The sequence below is a fragment of the Perissodus microlepis genome, chromosome 2, assembly GCF_051167445.1.
Source record: "Perissodus microlepis isolate ML-2025 ecotype Zambia chromosome 2, ASM5116744v1, whole genome shotgun sequence".
NCBI classification, from domain to species: domain Eukaryota; kingdom Metazoa; phylum Chordata; class Actinopteri; order Cichliformes; family Cichlidae; genus Perissodus; species Perissodus microlepis.
The window spans coordinates 6,629,637-6,652,362 of record NC_140462.1 but is presented as its reverse complement, the minus strand read 5'-3'; positions in this window follow the sequence as shown (position 1 = coordinate 6,652,362).

Below are 22,726 nucleotides of genomic sequence, written 5' to 3'. Positions count from 1 at the left end.
GAAAAATCTTGTTCAATTTGGTTTTGGAATAGTGCAGCCTATGGACAACCTTAAATTGAATTAACTGAAGCCGGGCGTTAACAGAGCATAGTTTTATCCGGCTTAACACTTCAGCCCATAAATCGTCAGTGATAACCAAACCAGTGTCCCTTGTCCAAGCCTCTTTAATATCAAAGCTCCTCTTTGATAGCTGCCGTGTCCATCTTGTTGTTGCCTGCAGGTGAAGTGATGGGGGAGGGGGGAGTTGTGTTTAGTGAAGGAGAGAAGCGAGGCAGAGTAATGTTGCGTAGAGACAGAAGTGGACGAAAGAGAGGCAAACGTTCGGCTCCACAAGTACAATTATAACGTAACATAGACTATATCAATATAAACGATATTGTCACATCTCATAAATTGTATAAACCCATATGGAAAAGATATATATAAATCTTATAAAGTTTGAATCTGTCTTTTGTGAAACTTATATGAAAAGCATACAAGAGTGAAAACAGATATAAGATCACTTGAAAAATCATATAAATGAAACTTGTATGTTTTGGATACTTATTAAAAGAATATATGAAAGTAATGAGAAAGTGGCTGCTTTCATGAGTAAATCATATGATTCACTATATGAAGTAGGCCAAATCTTATGTAAGTCTTTTATACGTTTTTACTGTTTCTTTTCCATATGGGAAAATATATCGATATATTTAAAAACTCGATATATTGCCCAGCCTTACTCTCAAACCTTTAAACAGCAGCAAGTCTGAAGAAGAGAGAATACAAACTCAAACTTTCAGAGCAGGTTTGATCGTTTCGATTACAAATCAGCTGGAAGCGTCACGTTTTCCCTCAGTATTTTATTTACAGCATGTTTAAAGTGTTTAAAACAGGGAAATGTGATTCAAATAAGCAGCGTGCAGCCTGCTGTAGCCTACTAAAATTACTAAATGAAGAGCAAACAGTGCGTCGCATTGTCATGGGAACATGCTTGTATTAATCTGTTGATTTATTAAATGTATAAATGTTATTATACTTGATTCTAATCTGCTGCTGATTCTTTAATGCTGATGGAAATGCAGATAACATAGAACACACATCAAGAAAACCTGCTCAACCCATCACTTTCATTCTACTTTGATCTGCGAAAAAGTATTCATCTCTCTTGCAACAGTGTTAATAAAGTTTTTGTGTATATACACAGGTCGTACTGCTTATTGAACAAAAAACACAAAGATTTATCAGATTTATTTTCTCTCTCTCCTCCTATTTTTTAATTTTTAATGTTAGTTTTCACATTAAAAAACAGTACAACAGCTCAAGCGGGTCTATCACATGCTTTGCAGTGAGGCTGGGCTGGGCAGACCACTCCAAAATCAGCGGAGCACTTTTGCAAAGAGGCTCTACCTTGACAAACCGACCACATTTCTGAAGATTAAACCACTACATTCTCTGCTAGAAAATTTTAAAAGTGTATTTGATGACACACAAACAGGGTTTTTCAACTTTAATTAGTTTCTATATGTTCGTTGCTGGCGCTGAGAAATGCCCACTCAAAGAGGGCCACCAGGCCAAAGCAATGGTTTTGACTTGATCAGCATTAACCCCGCCCCCTGACTTTGATGGGTGAGGCTGACATCCATCCATCCATGAATGGGCATTTAATTAATTAATGAAACATTTAATTAATTATTCAATGGTATATTTAATTAATTCATTTTGTCACTCCTGGCCCTCCATACAACACCTCTCTGGAAATCTGAACTGGAGAAGTGGAAGAGAATGGATGAATGGACAGAGGTTATTAATCACCATCTGTGTGAGTACGCTCATGCAAAGTTTGCTGAGAATGACCTAGCCATGGCGGAGGACATAGGATACACAGAGACATATTACAGACACATGCACACATACGCTGCTATTATTATAGCAAGATATATTGCAGAAGCTTTGGCAGTGCTGTGCCTTAGTTATTTTATTTCTAGTGATTCATCCACAAGACTTAATGACATAAATGACATCTGAACAGAAATGAAGCAACATTAATCTTATTTAAGAAAGCTGATGTTAAAAACCTGTGAACAGTTATGCAATTTTATTATATTTTATTTCATTTTCATGTTCTAATAACCAGTGCTTTTAAACCCTTTACAGCAGAATCTAGGCCTTTTTTTTCCTCCCCCCTTAACCTCTTGTTCATACTTTTCTTTTCAAATGCGCTGACCTAATTTCTGTGATAAAAATAAACTCATCACACATACTGTAACAGTGGATGAGTTTAAACTGAGAAAGTTTACTAGCCTGAAATCAGAAAAAGAAATGGTTTGAGGCATTTGTCCGAATGAAAATTGTGAGTTGTTTTACATTTTAGACTGGAGCTGAATAGAATTCATTGGTGAAAAGTCCCTTTTTAATTTCTAGGGTAAATGCAAGGCTACCACTAGACCCAAGGCAATGTGTGTGCAGCTGAGCCGAGGTAATATTTTGCTTTACTTTTGAGTGAACTTGTATTACACACATACAGGGGAGGAGAGTGCATGCCACTCTCCCCCTCTCTGTCTCTGTTGTATGTGTGTGCGTGTTTGTGTGTGTGTGTGTGTGTGTGTGTGTGTGTGTGTGTGTGTGTGTGTGCGTGTGTGTGCGTGTGTGTGTGTGCACTGACCACACTCTATGCCTCTCTGTAGTAGAGAATAAAGTGCAGCACCCTGTACTGTGATGTGGCTGGTACGCTTCTGCCTGTGAGCGACACAGCCACGGTACAACTTCTGCTCTTTGAGAGGACACTTAGGCCAACCACTTTTGAAAATTGTTTTACCAGTTGCGATGATGGTTAAGCAATTTGCCGGAAAAGGTTAAGAAATGAAAATGTCATTACTGTCATTTGCGTGTTTAAACAAATGTTGTCCATTAACCTTGAAAGTTCAGTAGTTTTGGAGCATCATCATGGTTTGCAGACAGAAGGAAAAATAATGTGAAACTCCTACGTGTCTCACCCCCCTGTCGTTGTATCAGCCACTGGAACTCTTTTTGCAACTCAAGAGCAACACTATAAGGATTTTATGTGTTCAGGCAAAGAAGGACACATATTGTGTGGACTCTTTGTGGCTCATGGCTATAAGCTGTCTGCACTTTCAAGTGCTGCTTTGTTAGCTCTGTGTTAGACTGTTGCCAGGTTACCACACTGTTAAACCATAGGGAAGCATGCAGCAATGGCAAAGAGCATCCACAGTATCTAAACTTTATCAAGAGATGCTGTATTATGGTGGTGAGAGTAAAACTCAACACTGACATTCATAAAACACTGTGATCTTTATTATATTATTGGACATTAAATCTTGTAATTTAAAAAAAAAAAATCAAACCTCATACTCAAACTCGATAATCAGTAAAGGCAGTTATATATAGTAAAAGCTGCAGAGTCCTTTTGATCCTTCCAATAGTAATCACAGTATCAGAAATGTTCAGATCCTACACATGTAATTAACCCATAGCTAACCATGCACCTGCACACCCTTAGTTAGTATTTCATACAAATGTCAGCTGCAAGTTTATCTTGCTATTTATTTATGTATTTGCAGCTTTTTTTGTGAGATTCAAAGAAGCAAACGCAGGTCACTTAATTATCTCATGATGTCACATGAGTTGATGATCGGAGTAGAAATATAGCTGCTGTTTTTCTAGCAGAGAGAGTTGGCCACAGAATTAAAACACAAAATAAATATTTTGTATGTCTGTTAACGAAATGTACAGAATAGTTGAGTGTTGACATGAGGACCCAAGTGCAGACAGGGAAGGAGACGGACCTGAGTCTTAAACAAAAAACAAGGCATTTATTTGGCCTGAAAACAAGACTACAAAAACAAGGTGAATAATGCAGGTGGAGTAAACAAAAACTACAACCTATACTGGGGAAAACCTAGACTATGATGACTATAACAAAAGGTGACATGAATACAATTCTGAGCAGGTGCATGCGAGGAACTATGATAAGGAAATATGAACAGAATCATGAAAAAAAACCTTGATCTTGATGTGACATGGAGGGAGGTAAACAGACAACCTGACAAAGACTGAATGAAAACACACAGGCTAAATACACAGAAGGGTAATGAGGGAAGTGGAAACACCTGGGGAGACACAGCTCACACAAATGAACATAATGACGCCACAGGGGAAGAGTAAAACCAAGCACGCTGAACTTAGAAACACAAGACTTAAAGAAAATAAAACAGGAAACATGGAGAGACGTAGACATGACAACACAGAGGTCAAGAAAAGACTTGTAAATCAGGAGCTCTAGAAGAAACAAAACTAGAATGAAACTCAACTAAATCCCAACTAATAGTGGCAACAGAAGAACTTAACATATTTCCAACATAATATAAGAAAACCAAAATATAAAAGAAACTCAAAACTGCTGGATCACAGACCCAGCCCCTGACAATTGCACTGAAATTGGTATGGGATTTAAAAATGCAGGGCTACTATACAAAGAAGATGAAACTTTTTTTCCCTCATAAGAGTGCAATATTCATATTTACATGTATTTACGTTTAAAAGCTGTCTTAGTGGTATATTAATAGTATATATACAGTAATTTTAAAATGTCTCCTGAACCATAGAAGCTGATCATTATTAAAGTTTGTTTGTACAGAAGCAGCACAGCAACATAATACAATGTACCCATTAAAATGTTTAATATATAAGAGAGAGGAGTTTTAAGAATCAGCAGGATGTGACAGTTTTGACAAGTTTCTCTCGAGTAAGAGGATAAGTAATAGGTAAACTCCATGAACTCCACTTTTCCCAGTGGTCAGTTTTTCTGTCATTAACAGGCCTTTTCTTGATCTTGGCATTAAGCTCGCCAAACAGTGGAACTGAGCAGTGATATATGGCTTGGAATTCACAAAAGTGGTTACAGCAGCATTTGGAGTAAGCTAGTTGCTGTAGTAGGGATGCATAATATTATTGGTTTACTTAATATAGTACTGTGCAAAAGTCTTGAGCGTCCTCGGATTTATTTTTATTTTGCCAGTGAAATGGTACATAGATGTAGCAATTTATTGAAATATGTGCAGAAATACATGGAAATGGAGTAAATGAGACAAAAAGAATTTTACAATTCTAATGAGCTTATTTTGGTATGACCACCTTTATTCCTTAGTACAGCCTGAACTCCTTGAGCTTTTTGAGCATTCAGGTATGCTTTGCTTCCACACGGTAAATGATATGGTCAAAATATTTGATCTTTTCATAATTCCATCAGTTTTAACAAGATTCCCAACACCACTGGCTGATATGCAGTCTAAACTATAACACTGCCTACACTGGTTTTTTTTACAGATGGCTGCAGACACTCACAGTTGTATCTCTCTGATATCTCTCCTGCTGCCAAAATTTTCAAAGTTGGATTCATCTCTTCATAAGACCTGTTGCCACTGGTTTTCAGTCCAATTCTTGTGTAATTTGGCATACCTCAGCCTTTTCTCCCTGTTTCCCCTCCTTAAGAATGGCTTCTTGGCAGCAGTCCTTCCATTGAGACCATTTCTGATGAAGCTTCAGTGAACAGTAGATGGATCAAATGAAGGGCTAGATATATCCATCAGCTCCTGTGTCAGGTCTTTGCTGGATTTGTCCTATCTCTTAAGGACATGACTTTCAGATACTGCCCATCTGCTGTAGAAAATGAGTGAAAAGCATTCAATGTGCAAAGAAAAACTTTAAAAAACCATCACAGAAAGTCTGCTGTGCTATTGCTCAAGACCGGTTTAAAGCTGTATAAGAAATAAGGGGTAGCTTAAGACTTCTGCACAGCATACGTGCCTTTTTTGCAGTCCAGTACAATAGTCATATGAACACCACTTTAACATACAGAGAGAAATTCTAATGTTTACAGGTAAACTATGTCATGTTATACTTGCTAAGCAAGAACTGGGCAATCTCAGTTTTGGGATGATGATTCTCAACCCAATAAACTGACATTTTAAACATAATCTGTTATGCTGTCATTTCACTTACACTAAGTTTCAGACATTGTAATCAGTGCATTTGACTTTAGTGCCTAGAAACCTTTTTCCACCCAGCTAGCAGCTGTAATGACAAAAGCAGAAGCTAAGTAGTCAGGCGTTGTAAACACAAGAACCCAACACGGCCCAAGGATAGAAAACCTATTTGACACACCAAACACATTTACCAACTTGTGAACTAATTGCTTCCTCAAACTTATTGCTAACAGGAATTTCTAAGCATAGATTTTTTTATTTTTTTTTAAACTAACTCCTTTATAATTTCTAGAGTAACTGGGAAGAAATCAGTGTTCCTATCCCACAGATGGAGAAGTAAAGAATGTTATGTAATTAATGATAAATCTAGGTTCAAAAAACAACTAATTACAGTGGCTGTTGCTTATTCATGCTGTTCATTATGACATCCTGTGCATTGGCCTCTAGTAAAATTGACATCAGACAGCTGCCCAGATCATACAACACGCACCAACTCAGCAGAGAGGAATGTCATTTCAACAGCATGCAGATACCCCCAAGTCATGACCCTGTTTGGATTGTAGTAGGTGCAGTGCAGCATGGCAGAAGTTGCTTCACAGGATTGGCTTGAATGCCTTCAGCCATCCAGAAAAAAAGAATTAGCACTTTGGAAAGTCTCCAAGCAAAAAAAAAAAGAAAGAAAGAAAGAAAAAGAGAAAGTGATAAACAGTGCAGCAAAGGAAGAATAGCCTTTTGGTGCAGGCTGTACTCAGCGAGCTTCAAAGAGCAGGATGTCAACAGAACAGATGCAACATCAAACATGACTTGCATTAGTTACTGATGCAGAAATTGAGATTTCTATTGCTCATTATGGGCACTATAGAACACAAGCTGGAGTCTTGCTGTTGCAGCCTGAAAATGCTGGTACTCCTAAGAGTTATCAGTTCACTAGTAAACCTGAGTGCTTCTCCAAAGCTCTAAGGAATATTTCTGTGTCACGATTTTTGAGGGAAGCCAAATTTGAATCAGCCTGTCCAAAACTGCATAATCGTGGCACTTGTACTCTCACAAAACACCAAAGTCGGTGGCATAACATCCTTCTGTAAAGTTACATTACATAAGTCCATGGTAAATTTCATGCAGTTAAAGGAGAAACATCCCCTCAAGAGTATGCAAAGCTAACACCCAAACTGCTAGATGTACATTACAAACTGTTCATAAAAGCTTTTACATTTGCTTTGTTTGTATATTAACACCGACTGTATGAGCAAGCACCTCTTTTCTGGAAGATAACCCTCCAGCAAGCAGGAGTTGATGCTCTGTTTCAGTTGAAGCGGCATTAGTGTGTTGTTTTGAATAAATCAGAGGAACGGTTCACACGGGCAGTATCATCCACCTTGGTGAAAAGGATAAGCTTCTGAGATAATCTTCACAGATGAGGCCAAAGGGCTGAAAGAATTTTAAGGTTTCTGGCTTTAATGATTCCCAGTGTCCAAAAAAAAGATTTTAATGTTGAACAGTCATTAAACTATTCTGATTTGGACTCAATACACAAATCATTAAAAAATCATTAACACCATATACACCATATGTTCAACTTAAGAAAAAGTAAATAATAAGGCAGAATGTGCTTTAGGCACTCATGAAAGTTGTGAAAATGCTTCTGCAATAAAGCTACTTAAAATGCCTGAAGAGATATTTCTATTGCAAACAAACCCTCGGAATGATGTAGCTCATTTGGACGGGACACTCAAATGATCTCTGTTTGCTTTCAGATTGCCAGGTTCAGGTCTTAAGTCCCAACTCCCATTGCAATATGCAAAATTAGCATATGAGATGTGCAATCCAGTCATGTGACTTGACCCATCTGGTCTCAACACTTCCCAGCTTGTGAAGAGAACTGAACATTTTGTCTGAGATTCAGGAGCAAATCATATCTTACAGCAAAATGGCTGTTATATCATATATTAAAAAAAAAAAAAAACATTTTCCACTCCTGCTGCATTCATGCTATACACTAAAACATGTGCAGAAAATTGACACCTAAATTTAACCACCATAATCACACTGACCATGAACATTAATGGAAAAAAAAGTTATTTAAACTCTGAAAACTTTTTCTTTGCATCAAGTTTAATTATTCACCAGTAAATTAATAGCTGCTCCTCCCTGTAAAACTAAATGTAACAAGAATAGTAAATGCATACAAAAAATAATAAATAAAATTAAAAAATAAAATACAGAAAACATATATATTTTAATGGCTATTTTCAGATCTCAGTGCAGGAAGGGAGGCTACTTTTCATTTCTCTAGACAGGTGCACATTGTTATACAATTGGTCTTTAATGAGCATGCCGTGTTTGTGCAGATCTGTCTGAGCTGGAGGCCCGTCTTCATTCATTTTAGATGAAGTGCCTGGAGAGATACCACATCAATATTCATGCACTGATGATTACAAGAAGCAGGCAATATTACTGCACTGTTAAGTGCAACGAAACGTCAAATACAAACACGTGCAATATGATATATGATTTTTAAATGACGTATGATTAGATTAATGGCTTGAACCAACTCCACTGACCTCCATTAAAGACATTTTTTATTAATTATCCTCTTAGACATTGCGCAAGACTTAAGGAAATTAATTTACAGAGAGAAAATGGACTGATTGAAAGTTTTTATATTTGATTTGCTAATGTGCTGGAGGTCTTTCCTTTGGAGGCTTCGTTAAAAGAGACACATTCATTCACAGCATCGAGGAGAAATGCACAAATAACCCGACTATTAACCCAGGTGTGCAGTGACGAGGATGATTTACCGTGTTACTCTCTCCTCAGTACACTCAAAGACTAGCGAGTTATACCTGAAGATGCTAACACAAGCAAAGATTTCCACCAAGGATTTCAGCTTTGTGCTTCTGAAGCATCACTTCTTAGTTGATGTGTGTGGATGGTGGATTCCCAAAGTAGCTGAGGTAGGTATTGATTTGCTGAGGATAAGAAGGATAAGGATATATCTGAGTGGTACTGCGGGGAACGAATGAATACTCCTTGAGAGGCTGGAGAGAATGTTAACACAACTCAACGTACACCAGTTTTGCCACAAGGTAGAAAACTAGTTTATATTTAAAGACTTTTCATCTTGGTATTTAAGAGAAAAACAAAGCCTTTTCTCATGGCAATAGTGAATGCTTTCCCCCACATGGAGTAATATTTAGGAACTAAATCCACTCTTAAAGTTTTGTTGGATGAAGTATGAGAAGAACAATGTGGCAGCACTGACTAAATCTGATTTACAACAATTTATTGTCATCTTTATGATTATTTGTTGCCTATTATAACTTATGGAGACTGCCAGAGATGGGAATATTGGGATCAGCTGCATCACTTTCAATATGATGACATCAAGTTTATGAGAGACTTGCTAAAATGTCTTATTAACTGAGAGGATCAGATCACTTTTTGTTTGGATCTAATTCCCACCTGGGTGTGTAACAGTTTGAGAGATACAGAAAACCACAGATGAATGGCTTTTGTTTGCCAAATTAATACAACAACACGATCTTGGCAGTGTCATTATGGTAAGCCATCTCCACTGACAAAAGAACCCGGATAAACATACTTAATATTCATCAGCAGCCTTCAACAGAGTAAATGAAGCAGAAAAAGGAACAAAAATGTAGACTCTGATGTTCTTTACATCTGTTTGAATTAACGAGAGCATATTTATTTCACCTTCTTTTACACTGTTCGCTGGTTGTTTTTAATCATCATTTAGGCGTAGTGTTTGAGGTGGAGCTGCATAAGGGCACAGTTAATCAATGGTGGGCAGATTTGAACACTCACAATAAATCACTAGGTTTGTTTCCCCCCTTCTGTGTACTGTACCAAAGATTAAGCTTTATTTTGAGAAATTGCTTTTTAATTCCATTTGTTTGCTGTGATATTTTCCACGCCTTGCTCAGTAACACAGGAGGCTGCAAAACTCACAAAAAATGTTTATACTTTTCACATTTACTACTTCCATCTTGTAAGAAGACGATTTTTTCCCCCCATGCAGTGAGAAGTGTACTTGAAAATGTACTTGTATGCCACACCAGCTTAAACAGATTCTAATAAATGAGCAGGTTTTATAGTTTTTGTCCTGTGCATAATGTTTTGTGTAAATTAGTGTTTTGTTTGGAGCGAAAAAGCTAATTGGGTTTTGGAAAATGAAAGGCAAAAAAATCATGTAACTACCTGTGCTCTAACTCCAGGTGACTCTGGATTTATAGATTTATATCACTGATTAATGAAAGGTGCTATCCAAAGTTGCAATGTCTGACTTTTTATACCATTTAGTCTATTAATTAGACTGATGTTACATGTACACTTAAAGCTTGCAAATCGCAGAGGTTTTGGAGACATTGGATTCACCAGTAAAATGTGTTATTTAGCCCAGTGTTTCCCAACCTATGTGCCGCAGCACATAGGTTTGCTGTGAGAAATGATCAGGTGTGCCATGGAAAATTATCTGGTTCCACCGGATTAGTACTCTAAGTCAGCAGTCCCCAACCTTTTTAGCGCTTTTTTGCGTTTATGTCCGACAATATTTTCACGGACTGGCCTTTAAGGTGTCGCAGATAAATACAACAAAATAAAACTAGTACCGGTACCAAAAAAAGGAAGATTTATTCAGAACACACGGGAAAAGACCCAGGGAAACAGAGTTAATGATAAAAATGATAAAAATAATGATAAAAACTGATTTAAAAAAAAACAACTTGAAAACCATAAATTTCACACCTGAGCCTCGACTCTCGCAGCCTGGTACCAAACGACCCGGGGGTTAGGGACCGCGTAACGGGCAGGAAAAATTACATTCTCTTCCACTAGAGGTCAGTGCAACTACCTGCTATAATTAAATAGGTTGCCAATTGGCAGTAAAATAGAAAAAGAAGAAGAAATTACATAATAGCCATGCATAAAAACAATAGATAAACATTTGAAAAGAAAAAGTAGTCAATCTGACCTGGATCCTAAAGAAAATTCCTACCCAGATGAAGGCCGTAGTATGAGTATTGGTCAGAAGAAAGCAGAAAAGGTATACTGGGAGCAAACCGAGCAAATTTACTATGGCTGGTGCGCAGGGGAAAATGATCAATATGCTTTTTGTGACATTTTTGTTTGGTGGTGTGCCATGTAATTTTTCTAATGTGAAAAATGTGCCGTGGCTTCAAAGGTTTGGGAAACACTGATTTAGGCATCATTATGCCAAATGTAGTTCACATTTGTCATCCAGTAGGGGGCATTCTTAAATTCTTCATTCAGGTTGATATTTCACGTTCAATCAGTAAAGGAGAAAACTGAAATACAATATCAAAGCAACTGAGGAGTAGTTTGTGGAAATGTTTTGGTTTTGATTCAACAGATGGCAAATTAGCCCACTTACAGAGACTTTGGACATCAATAATGGGAGAAGACAAGTTGTTTTCCTGCTGACTGCCTGCATCACAAAGAATGAGACAAATACCATTAAATCTCTCGTCATTATTCTAAGGCTCCACAACCGTTCGCACACGGGCCTCTGATAATATCACTTTCACTGCAAGAAAAATGGCACACTCTGAGAAGGAGGAGGAGAAAAGAAGCGTGCAGCAGTGGAAACAGCAATTGTCTTCCATGTATATCTGTTTCTTAATACAACGTCCTTTGTCAGACTTATCAAATCGTTCCGGCTGCTCAAACACATAAAGACTCCCTGGTGTCATGCCAAATGTGATAAATATTTGATTTGAAATCACTGTACACCATTTTATCAATCCCATGGGCTGTTGAAATTTAACAATTTCCCAGAGTGGAAAAAATCAAAGATTTTTGTGTTCCTATGGGAGCGGCCTCATTGGCTGCAATAGTGTTTCATTTACCCGTGATTATACAAGAAAAATGATACAGAATGGGCGTTTACTCAGCAACAGTGGCTCACAAACTGCAAATATGGCTCCACTGGTAGAGCAGAGAGTCATTGTAGGTGTTGAGTGGACAGCTGGGGGAGAAGTATCAAATGAATTTCAGTTGACTTTGACTTTTATTTCACTCCAGTTTTAGTTTTATTCCTTTTATCGTTAATGGCATGTAAAAACTAAAAGAAATGGAGAAAATAATAGAGGACCACTGCTCAGCAACAACAACAACAAATGGGACACCTCACCAGCTAGTTTGCCATCCAAATGAGGTAGTGGAGCCCCCAGAAATAAATGGCGCAACAACAACTGTATAGCCTTGTCTGATTGCTACACTTTTCACCCCATTTATCCTCAGGGTGCTAGCAAGAAGCTTGTAAACAGGCCACTGATGGCAAGAGGCAAGATTTACACGCAAGGAGGCTCAGCTTATAGGCTTTGTTTCGGGAAAAGGTTTTCAGGACTATGACAGAACAGTTGCTGTAACATGCAATCGCACTAAAGCATCATGATATGGAAGGAAAGATGGATGTAAAGAAAATGCGGGAATTTCAACAATCACATCTCCATCTGTCTAAAATACACGTGCTTACTGCATTTTGTGGCTGCAGAAAGTTAACTTTAAAAAAAAATCTAAATGTTTGGTGATATAAATTACTTTTAGGTACTTCAGCATCAAACATTTAAGCCCAAGTGTTTATTGTCTGCAAAAACACTGCAAGCGTTTTGTGAGTGTTTAAGCATTCACATTTCAAGATAATAATGTCTATTTTTACATTAGACAGAAATAGTTTTAAAATGAAAATTGATCTGGTACTTGTGACTTGGCCCTTTACTGGGGTGTGTATAAGGAGGCGAAGCAAGAGCGAGTGAGACTGATATTACAGTACATCAAACATACAGTGAATCACGGTAATGGGAATAGTCAGGTCTGGGGGGTATTTTGTCTACTGTGGAGTTGGACACCTACACCATAATGAAGGAGAAGTAGTTCTCCATTTCTCATTCTACACTCTCTGGTTTGCATCTTTGCAGTGAAAGATTCATAGTGCATCAGGATAAGGAGCTCAAACACATCTAAAAGCTTAGCAAGAACTTTAATTCCAAAGAGGAGCTCTTACCCCCGCAGTCATCTGACCTCAACTTTACTGATCATTTGATTGAAGACTTAGAAAACTATGCACTCCTAGCATAACAAAATACTCTTTGGAATATTATATTTTGCACAAAGTTGCGGTCCTTGCCAGCTTGAGTGCATGCTAGAGGCAAATCAAAATATGAAGCTATTCTAATATTCGTATATATTATTCAGAGGTTCAACTTTTCACTCAAGTCATTAAGCTGACATCTGTAGTAATGAAAAATGCTGGAATATATTCAAAACTAAGAGTAAACACTTGTGTTGCAAGGCTCTTTGGGTCCATTTATGAAGTATAATTCATTTTCAGTTGTTGAAGTTGTATAGTGAGAAATGCCAGTTTTCAGTTTTTTTTCTTCGTTGTCCTACTTGTGCGAATGCAAATACATACCGACACATACAAATTCATTCTTCAAATGCTGACGCCTTCTAGACAAAATCAAAACTTTGTGTCACTTTGGACGAAGATGTGAAATACAGTTTAGCACACAAAAGCATCGGCTTGATCCTTTTACCAATTAGCGTGGTGAAAATTGAACAAATGTGACGCATGTCTGAAACAGACACTTTGCCTTCAAAGTAAAAGTGGCGGCTTTTGAAATGTGTTGGCAGCAGTGGTAAATTAAGAAGAGCTGAAACACATACATGAACAAACTGTCTAAATAATGAATACTTTTTATATATTTTTGTCACTTTAACACAGCAAATCAGCTGTTTGTGTTAATTTGGGTCAACATTACAAAAACATAGGAGCTCTTTTCATTTTGTTGTGTTTTTTGGCATTATGGGTAAGTGACACATGCTTTGGTGCCTCACAGCAAAAATGTATTCTTTCAAAGATTTTTGTGACCTGATATCACAGCAGGAGACATTTACATTATCTTTACATAATTTATCAAGCTATTCGTGTGGCCATGACAATCTATATCAGTCGTGTAGAGCATTAACTTTATTTCACTTCATATGCTAATTAATAAATTACCATATGAGATCTTGTTGCCCTTTAAGCTTACTATTTGCCTCCACATGGACCGGCTTTTAACAACTTTCTACTCAAACTGCTTTCTGTTGCAAGTCTTATTCATTCAAGCACACACACACATTCAAACACACTTTTATCTATTCAACATTCACACACACACACTTACAACTGATGGATGCACCGGGAGCAACTCGGGATTCAGTATTTTGCCCAAGGATACTCTGGCATGAGAACTCCACCAAACTTCCAATTGGTAGACGACCCGCTCCACCACCTGAGTCAGAGCCGCTCCAAATGCAGGTGCTCACCCAAAAGGTCCATCAGCTTAAACTAATCCTCCATGTCCGCTGTGGCATTAGGTATGCAATATGACACCAGCAGGGAAAATATTTGACAGAACTTTCAGATGTGGCTTAAATAGTCCCTGAATGGATTGACATGATGCTTTTCATTTTGTAAAGCACTAAGCTTAAGTAAGCCAAACAACCCCGGGTCAACTTATTTTAACCTGTCAGAGCACATAACCTGCTGTGCTCTGACAGTCATTAAAAATAATTACTTTATTGTCATTAACAAGTCTCAACAGTTATAATGTATCAACAATTTATTCAATAATTCACTGCACCTGAACATCAGACTCATCCACTGATGTTGTTTGAAAGCTGTGTCACAATAAAGCCAGAAATGCCCTCCAGTGAAGGTATTACATGATGGCTAGTATCACTGGAGGCTGATGCCTAAAAAGTGTCCGCTAATAACGCAATTTTCATGTAATAATTTTATTTATAAGATATTAAAACATCATTGCCTATTTTATTGTTCACACAAAACACTGACTGGATGTGGAAAAACTGAGAAACAGTTTTTAGGTAGGAGTAATGGTGCTATCTTAGGTCCCACATTAATGCTGTGGTATTATTAGCCATAGCTGCTAGCTGCTGCCTTAATTGTAGTTTTACAGATGGCTAATGATGCCTTCGAGTAACTGATAATGGTTAAAAGAAGACATTAACAAGTTAACATTTATGATAACTGTTTAATAGTAATGAAACAGAAAATTTACTGAACTTTAGCACTTTATATGGAGTTTTTAAAGTACTAAATAAAGTACAACTACTTCAGCTGCTAGTGAGAGGAGAGGCTTTTTGAAGTTTTGTGAGGAGGCAAAACCTTCATAGTTGAGTATCTAATCCAGTAGCACTTTATGTGTTAATTAGCTTTGAGAATTTATTTTAAATAACCATAGTGGCTGCTAACGTATATGGAACAAAGAAATCTGCAATTCAGCCTTATTTAAAAAATCTTTACTGGCATGTTTGCAAACCATTGCACTGTGCATTATATTAAGAAAGTCAAAGCCACAATTAAAACTGAACATTAGGCCTTTTCTGTGTTGTATTTCCTCATTTACTTTCTCATTTTCAGCCTTTGGTTAAAATAACACATTGTGCCCTGAGACTATTTGTCCAATAATCAAGAATTCTGTAATTTGTTGAGAAAAAACAAAATGCAACACATTACTCTTGCCTTTTTTTGTGAACTATACCTGCTAGCTTTATGCCTGTGTCTGTGTTACAATCAAATCAAATTTCCTGCAGCAGCACTACTAGCAGTTTGTAAGATGGCCCTCCTTTAGTGCAACTCCAAGTCAAGTCTACATGTGCAGCTGTAAATTGCTCTTCCTTTTACTTTTCTTTCCCATATGAGAAACGACAGTGCTGCAGTTTTAAAGACGACTTTTTCCAGATACAACTTCTTTCAGGAAACAAATTGCATTTTGCACTAAAGCAAGACAGCAAATAAATTTTGTAACGGTAACACACTCGGCTTCATGTGGTAACTGAATGATGGTGAATTAACTTTCCCCCCCCCTCTTCCTCAGTCTTTGCTTTTATTCTAGCACCAGAGGACAGTTTATCTTTCTTATACAATTTGGTTTAGCAAGCTGCTGTCTGCTACTAGCTGCTCTGTGTGCATAGCTGGCACTAGTAGTCCTGAGATGCATTAATGTGCTTTTAGGAAAATCCAACTATCTAATGAACCAGAGCCTTTACAATAAAGGAAGGCACCAGTTTCACTCTACTGATAGTCATCATGTTTTGCTAGTGTTTTCTTTGCTAACGTTGATATAATTTTGCTGGTAAAGTCACAGTTTTTAGCAGTACCACTGCTTCACAAGAGCTTTGACTGCACCACACATAAAAAAAACCCTACTGTTTTTTTTTCCACTTCATTCTAGTAAGAAAGACCTACATAGCATTGCACAGAACTCCCTTAAGATTGTGTTACCTCTGTAACCTTGGCCACAAATGACTGGATCAGGTGGACGAAGACTGCAGCCTTTATGGTGTTTATTTCTCCCAGAGTGCTGTGCACATGCAGCATTTCTGCATTGGCACGCATAAAAGTCGAGACCCGAATGATGTATACAGTACAAGCCTGGGAAAATCATCACCCATGGCAACACAAGACAAGGTCATAAAAAAAAGATAAAAAGTCAAATGGAATCTGTCTATAACTTGATTTTCACTAGTATGACTAATAAGTGGATATTTTTTATTCAGACGGTGGTTGCTGGCACCGTCTCCTAATTTGTGAGGACAGGCAGATAAATAATAATTAACTTCTATTCAGCACCACGATTCAGGTGATTGTTTTTTAGAGTGCTGACCAGACATCTGTGAAAATGGCCTTTGACCTAGAGTGGTGCAATCAGACAAACAGAGACATTACTGCAACCTTTTCCCCTGTACGGCGATAAAGATGTGTGGTTTTTGTAGAAAGTAAAGGGGTTTTAGAGAACTGGAGCAAAGCCCAGTTCTACTGATGCATGCTGCTCCATGGGTTTAAATGTGGGTCTGAAGGTTAATTGCTTCCAGATGTTCATCTTCACTAGTTTGTTAATCAAGTAAAATCATCTGTAGTAGTCTCCTCTAGTGAAGCCCGAGTTATAGTGAGACCACATTAAGAAAGAAACAAAGAAAGTTCCTCAAACCATGCCAAGTCTGACAAAATGAGCCTCAGCTGATGAGGCTATATTAGGGCATAATTTTATCACATACTGTGTTTACTATCATGCTCTGCCTGTCTTTGTTTCCTTCTTGTTTGTTTGGGTTTTGGAAACATTTTGCTTACTCTTTGTTTGATCCCCTTTTAGATGCTATGTTTCAGTCTAAAAATGATGCTTAACATCTGAATTTTATTTGATGCATTATTATGGTGGTAGATGCCTACAGAATAGCATCCACTCATTCACTACTCCCTCTTTGGAATAACATCAGCTATGATATTATCTAATAATTTAATGGCCTTTTTTAATTCGTTGAATTAAAGAAATGGGGCTAAATGAAAAGTGCCAACTTGAAACTCCAGAATAAGATAGGGTTTTCTTGGGGGGACAGAACCTAGGCAGCCAAAATGGTTCTCAGCAGCCAGCCTATTTCCTCTGTCTTTGGAAAGCGTGCCACCACTGGCACAAGGCCTGATAGCACCACTGATGGATAATCTTGTAAGTTCATTTTACTTTTGCTCAGCTAACATAACAAAGCACTGTAGTTTTAATTTGAAAATGCTCACTCTCTACAGCATAGTTAGATATAAGATGAGCACAGTATTAAAAAACACATTTTTCAAACTTGACAATCATTTCCCTGAATGTGTTATCTTTTGTAAGCATTTCCTTTAACTTCAATAATGGCAAGAAAAATGAAATAACAGACTCTTTTCAAATCACTGCACTACCAATATTAGCACTGAGATGAGTCATATTTCAAGTTCTACTTTGTGAATCGCTTCCCCTGATTAAGAGCTGCAGGCAGTTTTGATCCAGCCAGTCATCTGCTTTATGTCCTGCACATGTGAAATTGGTAAATTCGCTTCATTTTTAATGGTGTACAATACCTTATCCACACTGCATTAGCACAGAATATGTTCAAGCGTTCTGATTGGGCGAGCACTTGGACTGAGCTATGAACAAACCCCCAAAATAACTGCCCAGAGGTTTTACTGAGATGGCTATCAATTGGTCAGACCTGTTTCTAGCAGGATGTTGATCTACCTCACCATTTTGGAAAATTTTGTTTACGGTATTTGAGGGCATAATTGTACTCGGCCATATAAACCGTTGCTGCTGTCCTCTAAACTATTTTGTAACATCAAGCAGCAGGAAACGATTCAGTTCTATGCATTTCCATAACACTAAAGAATCAATGGAAAAATGATTAAATATAGATTATTATCCTGGAACTACATTTAAGTAAATCAGTGCCGGTGGCCAATCAGATTAGTTCTGGTTGGTCTCTCTGTTTAACTAAACAGGCTAATTTATGTCAACAATCATGTAAGCTAATCTCTTCAAAACATAGCCGACACATTCAGCATTTTACAGCTGCGTAGTCTCAGCCTGACCATAAGAACTGGACTTTAGCCCAGACTACTTTTTCTTTTTGAATATTTATCTATTGCTATTAAATTAGTCATTCTTATTATCAAAACTCATGTTAACTTATGGCCCAACAACAAGCTGAATCAATTCAAATAGCTTGATATTTACACAGACTAAAATCTCATAATATTCAAATATTTGAAGAAAAAATGTAACATTTTAAGAAATTTTGAAGCATGGCCTGTGTTTGCAGTAAGGTGTAAATACATCATACAGTTTTGTCACCTCTGAATAGTAAATATTACAATCATCTGCTGAAAATGATGATGATGGAGGGTGAGACTATAGAAAGAATAGGCAGAACAGCAAAAACAACATAGTTACTTTAGTTTACTGAGAAATAATACAAGCGATAAATGAATTGTGAAATCAAAATGTTCAAGAATTAATCTTAATACTATAGAGTCAAATCAAATGAAAACAGAGTAACCAAATCTAATTAGTTTCAGTTATTTTACAAACTTGGTGTGTTGGATATAAAAATACATTAAAATGAAATGATCAAATAAAAAGGTTTGACTTGCTGAATTAATAGCTGTTCTGTTCTGTTTCTATGAAACTACACTGCCTAATACTTACCTTATTTAAAAAGAGATTCTAGACATGTGAGTCTGATGGAAACTCCGGGATGATGAAAACTGAACTTTTGCTGCATTTATTTTGTTTCCTCCATCAGGAAAAATTGGGCTATTCTTGAGATTGAAACTGGCTGGTTGAAAGGTGGTTTGACTCCAATCCTGGGTGCAATTATTGTAATTTATGATACTTTACCTGTATCAAGTTTGAATCTCATCGAGATGCTATTTGAAATTGTCTGTTGGACATTTTGTACTTCTTTCAATATAGGAATGTGCGTGCATATGTGTGTTATCTTTTTTGTCCTGCTGGGAACTCCTGGGACATCGCTAAAGCTTCTCTAAATCCTAAAGGAATGGCACAGCTTTCCCTGGTTAAGAACACTGATAAACAGCTTTTACTCATGTTCCTAAAAGTGAGACTAAAGGTTCACCACTCTGGGAGTTTCAAACCCATAAGGACTAACTCCCTACCCTCAGATGTGCCATAAATACAGACCTAGAGCTTACGTTATCCTGTATGAAGGCAAGGAGTTGAAGAGTTGCATCATTATCCCAAAACCAGAGAGCTGTGTGTGCAGGATTAACTAGATTTCTCTGAAGCTCAGCTGTTTAAGGGCATTCTGAATAAGCTGAGAATGTAAAAAAAAAACAAAACCCAAAACTGCTCGCTCCACAAGTTTATTCAAAAACTAGTCATTACAGAAACACATGCGATTTGCAAATCAAAGTGATACCTTTAAGTATTGTGTCTAACCTTGCAGACTTGCAATCATCACCTGACTAAGCTAGCCAGTAGCACTTTATGAAGTAAGAAGGAGAAACGACTGCGTGCTCCAAACAGGGATTTAGGGATTAACACTCCTTTATGTGGGAAGATAAAAGACAGGCTGGATTAGTAGAGAAATGATTAATGTTGAGTTGTGCATGGACAAAGACCAATAAATATTCAATTATAATCCTCCAATCCATAATCAAGATAACAAATGCCAAAACTGAACTCGGAGGAGGTGGAAGGTAGCAGAGAAGTGAAGCCATAACTATAAATCAAACTGAAAGGTAGGGAGCATGCAACTTTATACAGTACTTCTGTGTTTGTTGTTATAATGATTTTTTTTACAGCATCAAATCATTGGACTCAAGGTTTTCAAAACACTCTGGATGTTTTTTTTGTTTTTTTAGTAGGAAACCAACTAGTTATTAATGCTTTTTATCTCAGTGTGGTTTATCCACTCACTGTATGTGCAAAACTGGCTTTGTGAAAGAGGTTCTGTTTATTTTAATCTCATAAAAATGCACAAATACTTTATATGGTTAGCTTAGGTTGTTAAACGCAATTTTAAAAAAGTCAGTTGCATTTATGACCATGACCTGAATGACTGTGCGTCTTCACAGGCATCTTGTTTTGAAGTTAGTATGTTAATGTGCCTTTTTAATGTGTAAAAATAAACACTGATCTACATGCACAAGAAAAACTGGAAGACATCCTCTTGATGTTCACTAGAAAATTCAACCATAAACAGTAAAAACACGGACAGTGCTTGCAGGTTGGAAAAATGAAACAGGTGAAAGTTCTCTACTCTATAACTTAAGGCCACTAGATGGCGATAGCAGTGGTTACAAGAAGACTTCCGCCCAAATCCTTAGCCAATGAGCTTGCAGTTTCATTACCTCAAATCTGTTTTTTGCAACCAACATAATAAATGCTAAATACTCATCTTGAGGCTTCAAAAATGGACTTCAGAAATCAATGGGTGATGTAACAGTAACGATGTCCATCTTTTTAACCGTGTATGAATTTAACAAACTAATCCAGATCCAGATATCTTTCTGGATCAAAGGGCTCAGTCCATGGATGGTGTGGAGAGAACTAACAGTTATGAAGTCCCACCGTTCTTTTGTCCATAAACTGGCATTTTTTGGACTTTCTATTATTCATTTGGTATTTTGATAAATTTTCTATATGGTAACACTAGAGGCACACAGATAAAAGCACAAATGTGCACTGTGTAATCCCTGAAGCAATCGGTACTAAGCTGGTGAGTCCTGGCTTTTTAGCAGAGGGAAGATAGGAATTAGGAGAGCTATCAAAGTGGAAAAGCAGAGGGACATTAAATAGGCATGACTTTAACACACTCACGATGTGCAGTTATTTCAAGCTGAGTCATATATTCATATGTAGTCTGATTAATTACAAGTGAAAGTAGGGAAATCATCTGCATTCCATCAAGGCTGAGCTGATATGTTGCTCTGCTCAGCTATAAATGCTTGTGATATAGTCACGTCACAGGAAATATTGTCCAACGTAGTGACTTTATTCATTAAACCAGGTTTAATGAATAAATGACCTGATGCGTTTACTAATGAGAGCAGGGATGGTTCAAGAAGTTTATACAGACAAAGCCATGACATCATTTCATGGCTTTGTAATTCACTTTCCTGGGTGAATTACTGCACTCAGATCATGAAACAGTATTTTGTTGTTATCAGCCCAGATTAAGCTCAACTACTGGCCAAGACAAAGTAAGACAAGCTTATCCCCTGAATGCCCAAGAAAGGGGTAAAATGAGGATAGACAACCAATTAGTGAACTAGACAGAGAGTTGAAGTCCCCAAAGACAGTTTATGGGGCGTCCAGGGTTTTCCCATCTCAAATTTGCAAGTAATATAGAGAAGATAGCCCAAAGCATGTTCATAGATGTTGTTGCTATGGACCCTGCTGGCAAAAAATACAATCCCTTACTGAGGGGGATTAGATGTCATTGGAGAATTGAATATCAGACTTGCTTCTATTGGGAGCTTCTCTTTCTTCTCTTCCTTCCTCCTCAGTCTCTATGAATCATATTTGACCCAAATGAAATAATAATAGTGTCTGGGGAAAAAAATATTTTGGTTGCTTTTAAATTGGAAGAACATCTGCATCATCAAGCTTAAGTCCACATGGAGCTCTTGTAATGAGGCTGGATCGTGCTGAAATTGATCCTTTCATTCTCTAGTCTGGGCAGTGAAATCAATCTTAGGAAAGTTAAGGTAGAAGTGTGTATGTGTGTGTGCGCGCTTGCATGTTTCCTCTTTTTATAAATGCTTACACGTGTGTGCTATTAAAAATAACAACTGTAGGCTATCACCATACACCATCCATGCAAGACCAAAAACAGAAAAAGAAAGAAAACGGAGAACACAAAAGAGGAAAAACAAAAGTGTCTTCACTCGTGCTTTGACTTTTTCTACTTCAAAGCCAGTGAACCCATACCTGTCGCCTAAATATGTGAAACACATCAGTCATAGCGACTTTAAATTTTCCCCCATCCTTGGACACAATCACAGGTGTTATTCCTGGCTGTATTGATAATGCCAGATTGCAGTCAGTAGTGGCGATATTAAAACACAGTCCCTAAACTGCACTTTAGTGACCTTTTGTGCTGTCAGAAAGTTTGACATTTGTTACGGTGAACCAGAACTGGTTGTCAAACGGCAGCATTGACACACAGAAAAAGCAAATGACATGTGAAGACAGTGATGTACCGTAAGTGACACATATAGATATGATCTCCCTTTTCAAAAAGGACAGAAATACCCTAAAGGTGCATATTTTAAAAAAAAATGGGAACACCAAGAAGAAGAGGGAGGGAGGCAATCGTGGCTGTCATTGATATTGGTAGCACTGGGCGTGAGAGTCATG